General features: G+C 39.5%; 1 long non-coding RNA gene and 1 other non-coding gene across 2 annotated transcripts; one reads left to right on the forward strand and one right to left on the reverse strand.

Annotated features, from left to right (window-relative positions):
- Window positions 1-1,163: 1,163 nt before the first annotated feature.
- On the forward strand, window positions 1,164-14,496 carry LOC103215284 (uncharacterized). The gene is made up of 3 exons (XR_490078.3): window positions 1,164-1,269; window positions 8,665-8,732; window positions 11,543-14,496. It is a non-coding gene; the product is annotated as an uncharacterized lncRNA (long non-coding RNA).
- Window positions 6,102-6,237, reverse strand: LOC119619507 (small nucleolar RNA SNORA70). The gene has a single exon (XR_005235975.1). It is a non-coding gene; the product is annotated as a small nucleolar RNA SNORA70 (small nucleolar RNA).
- Window positions 14,497-16,343: the final 1,847 nt, after the last annotated feature.

A 16,343-nucleotide genomic window follows, 5' to 3' on the forward strand; every position in this document is an offset into this window, starting at 1 on the left:
TTGTTAATAATAAATAACTATATTTAATATTTAAGTGTTATATTTAAGCATTAAGTGCTGCCCCAAGTCTATTGTGAATTATTTCTTAATTTATAGCATGACTCTCAAATTTCTAAGTTATCACCCTCAGAAAATACACAGCAGGAAAATATAAAACACAATTAGAGGCAGTTTCAGAAAAGGTTACTTTTTTGTCATCCCTGGAGAGCCGATAAAAGGTTGGGTAAAACTTAGTTTTATTTCAAAATTAGAAGAATGTGTTTTTCTATTACAAAGTTTTTTTTACCAGTGGCAAATCCCACAGATCTGCAGCAAACTCCACCTGATCCTTGCCTCCTCGGAGGAAAGAATTCAGCTGAGAGGCAGAAGTAAGTTTAAGGCAGGGGAAGGCTGCAGGAGCAGGACTGAGAGTTTGTTAAAAAGTTGTGCACATGTACCCTAGAACTTAAAGTGTAATAAAAAAAGAAAAAAAAAGAGAGAGAAAAAAAAGTTTCAGACCAGGAATGAAAGGAAGTAAAGTACACTCGGAAGAGGGCCCAGCGGGTGACTTCAGAGATCCAAGTGCCCTATTTCATCCTTGCCTTGGGGTTTTACACATCGGTGTGATTCTCGAGTTCGCAGTTCTACTCCCTTGAGTCTTCCCTCGGGGTGAGCTGTCTGCATGGGCAGAGGCCTGTCAGCACTTGGGAGGGGCCACATGCTCAGTGTGTTTACTGAAGTTGTGCGCATGCTCACTTGAGGCATTTTTCTTTTTTTTTTTAAATGTCTTAAAAAAAAGAAAACTATGATACATGTGCCCAATGTGCCGGTTTGTTACATAGATATGCATGTGTCGCGGTGCTTGGTTACCTGGGCACGCGGGTGCCGCGGTGCTTCGTCAGGTAGGCACCCGGGTGCCGCGGTGCTTCGTCAGGTAGGCACCCGGGTGCCGCGGTGCTTCGTCAGGTAGGCACCCGGGTGCCGCGGTGCTTCGTCAGGTAGGCACCCGGGTGCCGCGGTGCTTCATTACCTACGTACGCGGGTGCCGCGGGGCTTCATTACCTACGTACGCGGGTGCCGCGGGGCTTCATTACCTACGTACGCGGGTGCCGCGGAGCTTCATTACGTACGCACGCGGGTGCCGCCGTGCTTCCTTACGTACGTACGCGGGTGCCGCCGTGCTTCCTTACGTACGTACGCGGGTGCCGCCGTGCTTCGTTACGCGGGCATCCTGGTGCCGCGGTGCTTCGTTAGGCAAGCAGGCGGGTGCCGCGGTGCTTCGTTACCTAGGTACGCGGGTGCCGCGGTGGTTCCTTACGTAGGTACCTGGGTGTGCGTGTGCCATGGTGGTTTGCTACACCTATTGACCCGTCCTCTAAGTTCCTTCCCCTCACCCCTGACCCCTCAGCAGGGCCTGGTGTGTGTTGTTCCTACTTGAGGCGTTTTCCATTACCGGTTGACCATTCCTAGAGGAAGGTCATATACCAGTTAAAATGTGCTATTTTGTTTCTTGGTGCCCTGTTGGAGCGCAGTCATCCAGCTCCTGAGATCTTATGGGAAGCTGCTGATCACCAGCGTCAGGTATTTTCTGTCTGTTGGGAGACTGTCTTTCCCTGGCACTGGCTGCAACCAATTGTTATGTTACAGAGATAGTTTAATAACCACCTGACCATCACCTGATGGTCACCTGACATTCCTGGGGGTCATCACTCCTGCTTTACTCATGTCTGCATAACTGCCTACTCTAACAGCGTCTAAGAACGAGGAAACATGAGCTAAAATCCTGTCATTTTTCTTTGATTCATATTGTTTATTATGTATCTAAATAGTAATATGTGTTTCCCAGGGAGTTATACAAATCCTGAATTCTACAACACAATATTATTTCTACATATTCCAAAGATCTTACTAAAGCATACACTCCATGTCTGAACAACTCTCTTAATATCTGAGTGTCTGTCTAATCTTTCTATTTGCTGGTGAATGGAACTTGTCTGGTATTATCCTAGTAATTCCTCTGTGTACTTTATCAACTTTTTATGGTGCAACATGACAAGCAAAGGGGAGAGTTACTAATATTAAAGAGAGGGGGAAAAAAAGGTCGGGTGCAGAGGCTCATGGCTGTAATCCCAGCACTTTGGAAGGCCTAGGTGGCTGGATCATCTGAGGTTAGGAGTTTGAGACCAGCATGATCAACATGGAGAAACCCCTTCTCCACTAAAAATGCAAAAACTAGCTGGGCGTGGTGGCATGTGCCTGTAATCCCAGCTACTTGGGAGGCTGAGGCAGGAGAATCACTTGAATTTGGGAGGCGGAGGTTGCAGTGAACCGAGATTGTGCCATTGCACTCCAGCCTGGGCAACAAGAGCGAAACTCCCTCTCAAAAAAATAAACAAACAAAACCCAGAAGCAATGAGTCTCAGATTTCCCTTATAGAAATTCTGTATTATGTATAATTTTTATTAAGCATATGTAGATCAATGATGTGTCAGGAATCTCAATGAATCTTAATTATCTTAGTAGAAAACAATAGCCACTCAGTAACTGCTTATGCTGTCACTTCTAAAGGTAGATTCTTTGGAAACTGTTGTTGAATGTGGCAGAGCAACCCTGAACTGCATTAAAAAGAAAAAAAATGGCTGCTCTCATTAAAAGCAAAACCTCAGTGCTCACGTTTGCAAATAAAAGCACTAGATTCAACCAGTTCAGACATTGCAAGAGGCCAGTGTACATCTTCTTTAGCTAAGTTAAGTTTCATGAGTCAAGACAACAATTTTACTTAGGAAGTCTTTTCTTAACATCGGCTCTAGAAAAGGTATCATTTGCATAAATGTTCTTCGTGGCATATATTAAAATTGTCCCTAAGGACAATTTGCTACCCTGCAGATATAAAACATTGAAAGCTGTTGTTTTTCTCCATAATCATGTGATTTAACAGGCTTAATTCTTTAGCTTTAAAGAGATTTATGCTTCTTAAAATAAGGACATACATATGTCATATATATAAAACTGTTGACACAAATTATTTCTGAATGTTAATGGTGTGTATTTCTGATTCTTGCCACCTCCATTATTTTCTAAAATTGCAATTGGAAGCAATTCCCTTATTTTTCATTTTTTGTATGGCTAAAACTGAGTGAAATTCAATTATCACAAAAATAGTGTGTTTTGATTTTGTGTGTCCTGGTACTTTTGAAATTTGGAGTGTGGCCCTATCACTCCCAAGCCATTGTGTTGTCTAAATCGATTGTCTTGGTAGGCGCACACAATGGCGAAATGTTTTCATGAATGCATAATGAGCCACATGCCCCATCTGAGCACTCAGAAACAGGGGAAGAGAATTAAAGTTAGGTTAGTGCTCATCTCTTGCCAGACTTTCTCTCCACCATTTTGTTTGGCTTCCTTTCAGATTCAGTGACAGAGAGGAGATATATCACCTGCCGCCAGAGAGAACAGGCCCCTCACCACCTTCCTGAGTTTACATAATGTTTAAGAACATATGTTGTCAAAGAAATATTAAGGAGTCAAATTTCACAATAATTTTAACATATTTCTCTGTTACACTCATGCACATTATTTTTAACTAATGATTGATAGGGGCTTATTATGTGAATAATTGATTTTGGTTTGGCTGCTGCATTTCTGATATTGCCACTGGCTGTTTGTGTATAGTTTATTCCATAAATTGTGTAGTGATACAGACCTTTGAAAGGAATGGACTGTGCTGTCTTTACATGTTCAAATCAAAATTTTTATACTTATGAATTTAAGTTTGATACTTTGCAAAATTGACCTTGCTAAGTCCTTCTCAAATAAGTTTCTTGTTTTGTTTTTGTTTTTTCTTGAACATACTTATTCGTTTCAGAGCTGGGGAAAATGACCTCTGAAAATTTAGAAGACTGGATGTCACTGACTACCAAATGATGATGACTTTGAATTAATAAAAATCCTTCAGTAATAATGTGTGGATTACTATGTTATTGGTAGAAATAATTTTTATGGTGTTGAAGAAAGACTAACCAATTCAGAGTTGGTATGTGATCTGTGCTACAATTTCCGTGGAAATGTATGTCTCTTTCTACAAAGACATGATTGTACATCAGTGGCACAAATGAGAAAGTGCTAATAACATTTTGGCCCCTACTACGAAGTGTGCATCTCTTGTCTTAGTTTTGCTTGTTACATGTGGCTATAGAATTCTGAAATTTGGCGAATTGATGGAAATAAACTCAAAGTACCTCATACTGTTTCCTAGAACATTTACAAAGAATACTAAACATCTTATTGAGAATGCAACATTTCTTCCAAATGGTCAGGAAGAAGACAAAATTATTTATTCAGCAAATATTCATTAATAGCCTATGCTATGGGCAATGGATACAGAAATAAAAATAGGACATGATCCCTGCCTGCAGCAGCCTTCAAGCCCTGTCATGGAGATAGACACAACAGGAGATAATAAAATAGGCTAAGGATTTGTTAGAAGGATGCACTCATGAGAGCAGAGAAAAGAAGAGAATCCAGTTCAGGACAATGAATAGAGGCTACAGAGAAATTTTCTGAAAGTGATGCCAGAGCAAAGTCCTTACAGAAAGGAAGAGTAGGTGTTGTGTAGATCAAAATCAGGGGGGTTAGCATTTTAATAACAGGGGTCAGCTTACTCAAAGTCCTGTGGTAGGGCACTCCACAGTCTATGCAGGAAATGTAAGTGGGAAAGTCCTTTACAGATGGAGTCAGGAGCAGCCACCAGGTCACTGAGGTCCTGTGGTATGCTGCTAAGGCGGTGGTTCTTAAACCAAAAAATAAGTCTGGTTTTATTTTTATTTAACTTTGATGGTGAGATGGTTAGATGCATACTTTAGGTAGCTTTCTAGTGGTTAGGTGGGAAGCAAGACTCAAACTCTTTCTGTAGGTACTGCTCTGGAGAACCCCAAACAAAGTGAGGGCCTGAAATTGGGCACTACCTGAGAGCCAGGTGTGTTCAGCCCAGAGGCTCCATCTTCCCTTTTCTTTGTCACCACGTGTGCAGTAAAGAAACAGGCAACATGGCGCCAGATTTCTGCATAAAAGATTAGAATGGGGGTGGCCAGATTTTTGCATGTTAGGCAAATGGCACACCTGGTCTGACCGATCTTTTGTGCCCTATGTTAAAAAACCCACCGCCTCCTCAAGCTCATCTATAAAACCTCCTGTAGTTCATCATGGAAGCAGCAACCCATTTTCTCTGGGATCCCTCTCTGTGCAGAGAGTTCTTCTCTTTCTTTCACCTATTAAACTTCTGCTCCTAACTTCACTCTGGTGGTCTGAGTCATAGCTTTCCGTGTCTGTGAGGGAATGAGTCTCAGGTATTACCCTAGACAATGAAGCCACTTCAATATGCCTCATTCTCTTTTATCATTTTATTTGTTGTTACCTCTTCTGTTCTTATGAAAACACAATCCTCATAGATGTCTTCATGAGATGAACAGTTTCCCCAGTTTTGAAGAGGTTGTCCTTTCAACATTGTATGTTCTTGGCACATTTGTCAAAACTCAATTGCCTATAAATGCATGGGTTTATTTCTGGGCTTTCTGTCCTGTTCCTTTCGTCAACATGTTGTTATGTGAGTACCATGCTGTTTTGGTTATAAGTGCTTTGTAATATATCTTGAAGTCAGTCTGATGCTTCTTTTTTTTTTTATTTTTTATTTTATTTTATTTTTTTGACAGGAGGTAGAATTTATTGGTGAGTGTTAAGAAGGGGCAACACAGTGGAAGCCCTGATGAGTACAGGGCCCACCACTCGTCCAGAGGGCCATGACTGGGGATGTACTTGACCCCACAGCCATCTGGGATAAGCCACTCCTCATCCACCATGTCTTCAAATTCATCAGCATTGAACTTGGTGAAGCCCCACTTCTTCGAGATGTGGATCTTCTGGCAGCCAGGGAACTTGAACTTGGCCCTGCATAGGGCCTCAATCACATGCTCCTTGTTCTGCAGCTTGGTGCAAATGGACATGATAACTTGGCCAATGTAAACCCTGGCCACAGTGCCCTGGGCCTTTCCAAAGGCACCTCACATGCCTGTTTGGAGTCTACATTGGGGTAGTGTAAGGTCAGAGGCAAGAACATACATCTGAAAGCCTGTCTCCCAAGGTCCCTTAGAGCAACCCATACAAGAAATGGGCTACATACACTACCAAGGAAGTGGCTGTTTGCAGCCATTGCACATTGGGCCCCCATGAGGAAAGGAACTCAGTCGGCTTAATTGGCAGCAGCAGCTTTGTTCTTTTTACTTAAGATTGTTTGTGGCTATTTGGGGTCTTTTGTGGTTTCACGCAAATTTAAGAATTTTTTTTCATTTCTGTGAAAAATAACATTAGAATTTTAATAGTGGCTGCATTGAATCTGTAGATCACTTTGGATAGTATGGACATTTTAACAGTATTCTATTAAGCAATAAACACAGCATACCTTTCCATTTATTTGTGTGATTTAAAAACATTTCTCATCAGTTTTACAGTTTTCTGTATAAAAGTCTTTTACCACTTCAAATTTATACCTAAATATTTAATTTGTTGTTGCTGTTGTAAACAGGATTCTTTTCTTTATTCCTTTTCCAGGTAGCTTTTTATCAGTGTATAAAAATGCTACCAATTTTGTATGTTGATTTTGTATCCTGTGACTTTACTGGATTTATTTATCAATTCTATCAGCTTTTGGTGGAGTCTTTACAGTTTTCTCTATATAAGATCATGTTGTCAGCAAACAGACAATTTCACTTTTTCCTTTCCTATTAGGGTGACTTTTATTTATTTCTCTTGTCTAATTGCTCCAGCTCAGACTTCCAGAACTCTGTAGAAAAGTACTGAAAGTGGGCATCCTTGTCTTCTCCCTGATCCCAGAGAAAAGCTTTCAACTTGTCACTGTTGAGTATGATGTTAGCTACAGCTTTGTCATTTATGGCTTTTATTGTGTTGAGTTACAATTCCTCTATACTTATTGTGTTGAGAGTTTTTATCATGAAAGGGTGTTAAATTTTGTCAAATGCTTTTTCTCTTTCCTACTTCTATCACAGTGATAGATCTCAAATTCTGGCTTCTGGCTAAGCATTTATAGGTAAGTAGGCAGTAAAGATAATTATCATAGTACTTAAAGTCAAGAAAGAAACAATTTTGACTGAATATCAAGATACAGTGTGTTTGTGTGTGTGCGCGCATGTGTTATGGGTGTTTGTTTGTTGGGTTAGCTGCGAAAATGCTCCATCTGTCCACTTTCAAATAGCAATCTGTCAGATTGCATACTCCAAAGGACACAGCAACAGCTCTTATCTTGAATGCTATTTTGCAGTGTGATATTGCCACTCTGCCTTCTGAATCTGGGCAAATCCTGTGATCAATGGAAATACGGTAGAAGTGACACTGTCCAAATCCAGGAGTAGTCCTTTAGAGAAATTGGAGGCTTCTTCATGTTCCTGCCTCACACACACACTTCTTCTGTTGTTTTCTCTTAAATTCAGCAATGGTGCTATGAGAAGCCCATACATCAAAGAAAAGACAAGTGTAAGCACTTGGATCATAGCCCCAGAGGACTCTCAGTCGATAGAAAACATTGACTGGCATCCATGTTGGTGAAACAGCCTTGGACATGCAGCCTTTCCCAGACGATATGGGTCCAACCACTTCTGACTGCAAATGCATGAGCAACCTTAAGCGAGGACTGCCTCATTCATTCCCACCTACCCACTCAACTAGGAGAGATGATAAATCATCGTCTTAAGTCACCAAGTTTTGGTATCATTTGTTCAACAACAATAAACCAGAACACCCACTGAAAAGGCCATCTGACATTTTTGGAACATTCTCCCTAAATTTGGATAGATCTCCACATTCTAAATAGTGCCTTTTGAAAGTAGACTCTAGAAATATACATTTCTCAGTTTGCTTGTGGTTAGTGTACAGGCTTGTGAAAGATTCTTATGCACCTCCAGAACCCACACAGAGGTGAGCAACTTTAGGACAAAGGCTCTGTGTGGAGAATCCACTCCGTTCTAAGAGTGGTAGCTGGGGACATGAGGAAGATTTCAAAGAAGGTTCCTAATGCAGTATGTTTGTGGGTTCCTAGTGCAGTATGTTTATGGGTTGACAACAGCATGCAAGTTTAACCGCCTCAATGGGATGCAGCAGAAGGCCAGCTTGGGGTATGGCGTACAGCATTTTCCCTGCGATCTTATCTTTGAATATATTTCTTTGGCCATTCTAATAATTCTGTGATTAACTCAATAACCTTTAATTAACATATCATCTACTTAAATGATGTAGAGTGAATTCCATATTTTTTGGAGGTTAAGAAACCTAATTTCTATAGAAAACGTGATGCATGCATGACCCCCAGTTTAGGCACCTGAAGTGAGCAAAGGCATGGCAAGAGTTTTTCTGGTCACCTACAGCACAGTCAACAGAAATACTGATGAAAGAGACTTGCAGATTAAGTACAATATAAGGAATAAAGTTAATAATATTGAATTGTATTAGCGGTTTTAGTTAATGAGTAGATTTTAGCTATTCTTGTTGCACACAAGGAAAGTAACTGTGAGATAATCTGCTTCACTATAGTTGTCATTTAACTTTTGATGATATTCTATGGCATTATGTTCTAAACATCAAGCATACACAATAAAGTTTATTTATTTTTCTTTTAAATAGGAAGATACAACTTGAGGAGCCAGATGCAGCGGCTCACTCCTGTAATCCCAGCGTTTTGGGAGGCCGAGGTAGGTGGATCACTTGAGCCCAGGAGTTCGAGACATCTGGGCAACATAGTGTGACCCCAATCTTTACAGGAAATTAAAAAATGTGCTGACCATGGCACCTGCCTGTAGTTCCAGCTACTCAGGAGGCTGAAGTGGGAGCATTGCTTGAGCCTGGGAGGTGGATGCTGCAATGAGCTATGATCACACCACTACACTCCAGCCTGGGTGACAGAGAGAGAGCTTGTCTCCAAATACACAAAAAGATACAGCTCATTACCATGCTTTTGCAACACCTGGACTTCTCCAGTTGGTTCCCAAAATATGCTGTCAAATGGCTGGCTCAGCGCAGCTCACCAAGGCATTCCAAGAGCTGCTCGGTGCATGCTTCCTAGACCCGTAGTATCAGAAACAAATTTGCCTTGAAATTTGTTAAGAATGCAAATTCTCATGTCTCAGTCTGGACTTCTGAGACTCTTGAACTGTGTTCCAACAATTTTTGTTTTTCTAAATAAGGACATCAGGTAATTTTGAAGCATGTGTAAGTTAAAGAACCCTATTTTGCAAGGACTTCCTGTTGACCTGCTGAAAACATGTATTGATTCTGGTATGGTTCAGTTCCTCAAAACCCATATTGAAGGAAGTGCAGTGGCATTTCTTCATCTGGATTCTAATAAACTCAGTAATCACATTTTCTCCGAGATCAGTGACGATATTTCAGCAACTTAATTTGCAGATTTCTAACTCCCTATCAAATAAATTAACTAGATTAAGTGTGCTCTCAGCAATTCTTCACTTCCTTTGGGCTCCTCTTTTTTTATAACAGTGACCCTACTGTTAGTTTCAGAGGACATTGGCTCAAAGTATATCTTGGCTACTGCTTTTTTATTTTTTATTACTTTTAGTTTTTATTTTTTGAGACGAAGTTTTGCTCTTGTTGCCCAGGCTGGAGTGTAATGGTGCCATCTCAGCTCACAGCAACCTCTGCCTCCAGGGTTTAAGCGATTCTCCTGCCTCAGCCTCCCAAGTAGTTGGGATTACAGGCATGCGCCACCATGCCTGGCTAATTTTGTATTTTTAGTATAGATGGGGTTTCTCCATGTTGGTCAGGCTGGTCTCAAACTCCCGACCTCAGATAATGCACCCCCCTCAGCCTCCCAAAGTGCTGGGATCACAGGCGTGAGCCACCGCGCTTGACCCAGTTGCTGCTTTTTTAATCTTGGTGAATATTTTAGCTTTCCGTTTATGCTTAATAGTCCATTAATGTTTCTGTTTAATAGCAGAGCCTGCTTATTCATGTTACAACTAATCACAATTTTTATTCTGTAAGGTTTCCTTTTCATCATGGACTGCAGATAAAACAAATTCATATGTTCTTCCTGCACAAAGTTATATCATCTTTAAATGTTTCCTGACTTTCCAGTCAACATTTCATACGCTCTGCTCCTCCACCCTCAAACTATGCTGATGTCCCAAGGTTCAACCATCTCATAAGTATATAAGGTCCAGTGATGTTCATATTAAACTGTGCCAAAAAATTCTTTGTAAACTAAGGAGTTTTACATAAGATGCAGAGCCATCAGTAAGATTCAAGGATTTAATACTGGCAAAAATGCCCTTCTGATTTGAAAAAGGTGTTCAGGATGATATATTTAGACATATGATATATTAGACATATATTAAGCCCTCTGCCCCAAAGCACAGCAATTTTAAAAATCTGAATTCAAATGAATCTCTAATAACAAATATGTCAGGCACTGTGGCTGATGGTGGGGGAGATTGTTTTGATCACATATGTCTATTACCCCCAGAAAAGCAGCTGTTTGCCTTAGTAAAATAACTGGTGTCCCTAATGTTATTAGTAAGTTATAGTAGATGAACGTGCCGATTCATGTCAGGCAGACTTGGCTTTAAAATCTGACTTTGTTCCTCCTTACTCCTGTGTGATTTGAGGAGTACACAGCAACTTTTCTGTACACAAGTTTTGTTCTGTTTAAACTGAAGACTCCTTATTTAAAAACACTATTCACTAGTCATCAAAGGCTGACAAACACAACGCAGCAAACATTCCTCCTCCCCGCCTCTGTAGGAAATTGCTCAGCATCTCTGTTCCAGGGGATACCAGGGTTCAGCCTTTCCTCAAGAATGTGACCCTCGAAATTTATTCCACCCATGTCTGCTTACACCAACAATCAATGTTGTCAATGACATCAGACAGCTAGTCACAGACAGTTTCTGCTGTCTGAATCCTCTTACTTGTGTCTATTATTCTTTCCTGTCTTATCATTAATAACAGGATTGATTATTTATTCCTTAGTATGTTTTTAGTTGCAAGACACAGAAGCCCTACTCAGAGAAACTTAAGAAAAAAAAAATGTTATGGACCTGAAGATTAAAGGCTTTCTTCTCTCTCTTTGTCTTCTTTCTTTGGTGTGGACTTATTATGGTGTGTTTTTTTCCATATTGCCCTGAGAAGCTCCCTATGTACATTGTATCAGCTAGGAACTAGAGCAGAAAGGATCATCTTTCCTTTTTTAATGTTTTTAAAAAAATTAACTTGTATGACTACATAGTAGGTATATATATTTATCGGGTACATGAGATATTTGAATACAGGTATACAATGTGTATTAATCCTGTCAGGGTAAAGGGGACATCCATCACCTTAAGCATTTAGCATTTCTTTGAGTTATGAATGTTCCAATTATACTCTTTTAGTCATTTAAAAATGTACAATAAGTTATTAGTCACTGTAGTCACCTGTTGTGCATTCAAACACTAGAACTTATTTATTCTAACTCCATGTTTGTACCCATTAACCATCCCCTTCATAGTTCAAGTGAAGATATAGGCGTGCCTCTTGGTTCAAGATGCCCACATAACCTACGTATGGTCAACCTCTGTGTCCAGCTTCTGAGACGGACGCTCCCTGGGAGACCTGGAAGGATGTGATCAAACACATGCAAACTACAGGGGCTGATAGTGAGAAAAGGTGGTTTTCAGAGGAAAATCTTCAGTGTTAACAGACAAAGAGGGAGTGATGGATGAACAGGCAAAACCAGCAGCTGTCTGGTGTACTGTGACTTATAACTTTTACCTGGGCTGATAAATAAATAATGGCTGGAGTCATTATGAGTGACAGCATTCTTGTTCTGCAGACACTATAAATCTGGATAAAATAAGCAATTCTCTGCTGAGATGATAGAAGAATCTATCTTCCGTCACTTTGCCAACACAGTGAGAATAGTGGACTCTGAATTCTTGATTTTTCTGGCTGCATCGTGAAGAGTATTTCCCGAAACCATCAATGAAGATGTACAGAAACAGTAGGAAAATGTGGGATAGGGAAATCAACGTAGGATGGTCCTCTTCGTCCCAGATATGATCAGTGTTCCTGCTGTGAGAAGTGTCTTCTTCACTAACCTTTTAAAATACGTTCTTAATATTATGGATGATTGAAATTTTAATGTTTTTTATTATTTAACTCACAAAAAATGTGAATATAATCTCTAGAGGAGAGGGAATTGGCCAAATATTATACTAAGAAGTGTGGCTAATTTATTCTGTAACTTGGCCATGAACAATATATGGGAATAAATGAATAACTCAAATAGAAGACTTTCTATCGGTCCGGGAAAACAGAAGGAATTTGAGTATTAATCTTTGGTCTGCTGCCAGTCTGCTGCATCAGGAACTATTTTTGATACATGAGAATGATGGAAAAATTGAGAGTTCTCTTGACTTTACCCCCAGTTCCTATAAAAAAGACAGTTAAACCACCAAAAGCTGTTTAAGAAAATATTTGCTGTCTCATTGCCAGATTAACAATTAAAAGTTCCTATCTATTCATAACGTCAAAGAGAAGATGAATGGAAGCAATAGTGTTGTCAGCCGCAGCAGAATCTGTATATCTGCATATTAGGACAGTAGCTGCATGTCACCAATACCCCAGCCATGCCTTTTTTTTTTTTTTTTTTTGATATGGAGTCTCGCTCTATCACCCAGACTGGAGTGCAGTGATGCTATCTTGGCTCATTGCAACCTCCAGCTCCCAGATTCCAGAGCTTCTCCTGCCTCAACCTTTCGAGTAGCTGGGATTACAGGTGTGCACCACCACACCAGATAATTTTTTGTATTTTAGTAGAGATGGGATTTCGCCATATTGGCCAGGCTGGTCTCGAAATCCTGACCTCAAGTCATCTGCCCACCTCTGCCTCCCAAAGCACTGGGATTACAGGCCTGAGACACTGTGCCCTGCTCCATGCCCCGTTTTTACCCTCACTCTATGTATGCCACTGCACTTTTGGCTTCTCATAGGCCTAAGAGTCTGCTTGATTATGGTCAAGGGAGAGGGATAGGCTCTAGGAGATTAACTTGTATGACCAGATGGCAGTAGTTTTGTCAGCAAACACAGATAAATGTTATGTAGAAAGATTATCTTCTCTTCCCTACACACCCTAACAAAAGTCATTTTTAACTATGCTTTGTATACAACGGTCCGTGACGTGAAAACTCCAGGTTATTTAACAAGAGTTTACCAAGGTTTACTTGGCTTGATCACTGCAAAGGGCAAATGTAAAAACTTGTTAGAGCGATGAGGTGCTTATGTTTCACCTCTTCAGACAACTTCTTGGACAGGCATCAAGGATGATCTCAAGCCACCTAGGACCATCAAAGAATAATTCTAATCCAGCATTTTGCAGGAATGTACATTCTATTTTATTTATTTTTTGAGACAGGGTCTCACTCTGTCACCCAGGCTGAAGTGCGGTGATGAGATGTCAGTTCACTGCAAACTCTGCCTCCTGGATTCAAGTGATTCCTCTGCCTCAGCCTCCCGAGTAGCTGGGACTACAGGTGACTGTCACTATGACCAGCTAATTTTTGTATTTTTAGTATAGACGGGGTTTCACCATGTTGGCCAGGCTGGTCTGGAACTCCTGACCTCCAGCAATCCACCCGTCTGGATCTGCCGGAAAATATACATTTTAAAATATTAATGTAAAGATTAAACATGGAGAAGAAGACAGTATTGTGTTCTGTCTTCTTAAAATAGAAAAGCTGACTTTGGCCATTCCTTCGACTCAGGAAGTCCATTATTCAGGAAAATCAAACGGTGTAATGGTAGGTCTCTTTAGTAAAAGGAAAAGTTAAAGTAATGTTCATCTCTAGTCTACTCTAGGCTTTATAGGACAAAGATAATACATGTTGCTGTCCAGGTATACACAGCAAGGCGGGGCCAATGAAAGGGATTTAAGGCAGAACTTCAAGCTGGGTAAAAGGAAATTTCACCTGCCTAATACCTTATATAACTTTACACACACACACACACACACACACACACACACACACACACACACATATGAGGTTGATCTGTCAAAGAACAATGTGAGTTCTGTACAGGGAGGGAAACAGCCTGCAGCTCCAATATTAATAATTACAAACAACTCACATTATACTAGTACATAATATTCACAAATGTGCTTCAAGTTTCCATTAAGAAAACAAGCAAAAATATGTGTATTTCCTGCTTTTATAGATGTGTCACATAATGAGTCAATAGAGAACAGTAGTCTCAGATCACATGAAGATATTAGACTGGAGATTGGGAATATTTCTGATATTAAAAGAGACCTTGTCAATATTCTAAGAGACTCAGTTTTCAGTGAAAAAAAAAAAAGCATGTGATAATAAATCTAATTGCACCCTAAAGGTATTACCTGGTTATTTACAAGTAACAATAGAAAATGAGTCATTGTATGTAAGTAATAAAATTAACCTTTCTGTATATTTGTATGTTGTCATATATGTGTGTGTATATATATATAATTTTAAAACATAATTCATAAAAAGCATCTATACACTAGGAAGAATGTAAGCCATGATGTCTGTTTTAAAGTTCTAAGAACACTCAAATATAATAAATTTAACTTATTTATAAATTAAATATAAATACAATTAAATATTTTTGTCATGGAAATACAGATAAATAGTAATGCTTTACTTCAGTCGAGGTCTTCTGAATTTTAATGCAGTTTACAATTTTGGTGAATATTTAGATAAATTTTTGATTACGTTTATAAAACTTAAAAAGTATTGAGGGAAAAGGCACAGCAGTGAGCCTGGCGTCAGATCAGTGAAGGCAGGTGAGACAAAGTAGGTCTTCATTCGCCCATACCCACAACGCAGAGCCTGAGTCATGGAGGTGCATGTATGTGACTCAGTTTTGAGGATTATAGAAATTGAAAGTGGATATGTGTAGTGTGTGTGCACATAACATAAAACAAACAACAAGATTTCCTACAAGCTACAGTAACCAGGATAGTGTGCTATTGGCAGAAGAAATAATAAATAGACGAGTAGAATGTGATAAAGAGCCCGAAACTGACTCACAAGTATAATTTTTGAAAATAGTTTCAGAACAGTCATACAGGAAAAGGAAAGTCTTTAATAAACAATGCTGGAGTACCTAGACAGTCACAAGAAAGGAAGCAAAAAAGGAAGGAAAGAAGAGAGGAAGAAAGGAAGGAAGGAGGGGAAGGAAGGGAAAGAAGGGAAGGAAGGAACGAGAAAAAGAAGGAAAGAACCTGTAACACACCGTTCACATCCTAGTGTCTGACAGCACTGTAATATGACTATAGTAAACCATATTATATTCTATAGTTTCTGGTAGCTAGGAGGAGGATAGTGAATGACAAATGTTTGAGATGATGGATATGCTAATTACCTAGATCAGATCACTATACATTATATATATGGAAGCTTCATGGGCCCAATGAATATTCACAAATACTATTTGACAATTTTAAAAAATAAAAATACAATTGCATATAGCAACCAAAATTTAACTCAAGGTGGATCAAAGTCTACTGTAAAAGATAAAATTATAAAGTTTTATGATTTGAGGGCAGGCCAAGTTTTCTTAGAAAAATCCCAGTAACCAATAGAAATCTTAAAAAGAGACAAAATTTTAAAATAACTTTATACATATTAAAGAAAACCACAAAATGTCTGTTCCTTGAAAGGCACTCTTTAGAAAATGAATAGGCAAATCACAGACTTGGAGAACATAATTGCAAAACATGCATTTAACAAAGAACTGGTACCTCATATATATATACACACACACACCCTGTATATATACACACACACACACCATATATGTATACATGTCATATATATGCACATTGTATACACATACATACACCGTATACATATACATATATATATATATATGCCTCAAATACATGTGCTGTGAAGGTTTCACAAATGGGGAAAGTAAATTTGAAATTGAATACCACCTTAAGCCTTCATGGTTGGAAAGTGTCAAAGGCAAGGATTGAACTTGAGTATTTTTTGTCTCTTCAGAGCTCTTTATACCAGAGCCTGAGGCATGGAAGTGGATGCATGTAACTTATTTCTGAGGTAATGCCCAGAAGAAAGCGTAAGAGAATAGAGAGGAAAAGATCTATTACAAGGCGATATAAATATGTGATAGCAATATATATAAACTTTCACAACACAGCATTTTAAAAACACAAAAGGAATGTGTGAAATAGTTGAAATGATGCTTTCCAAATAGAAGCTGCATGAATGTCCAGTGAGCACGTGAAAAAGTGCTCCAATCACTAGTGA

The sequence above is a fragment of the Chlorocebus sabaeus genome, chromosome 8, assembly GCF_047675955.1.
Source record: "Chlorocebus sabaeus isolate Y175 chromosome 8, mChlSab1.0.hap1, whole genome shotgun sequence".
Classification (NCBI taxonomy): domain Eukaryota; kingdom Metazoa; phylum Chordata; class Mammalia; order Primates; family Cercopithecidae; genus Chlorocebus; species Chlorocebus sabaeus.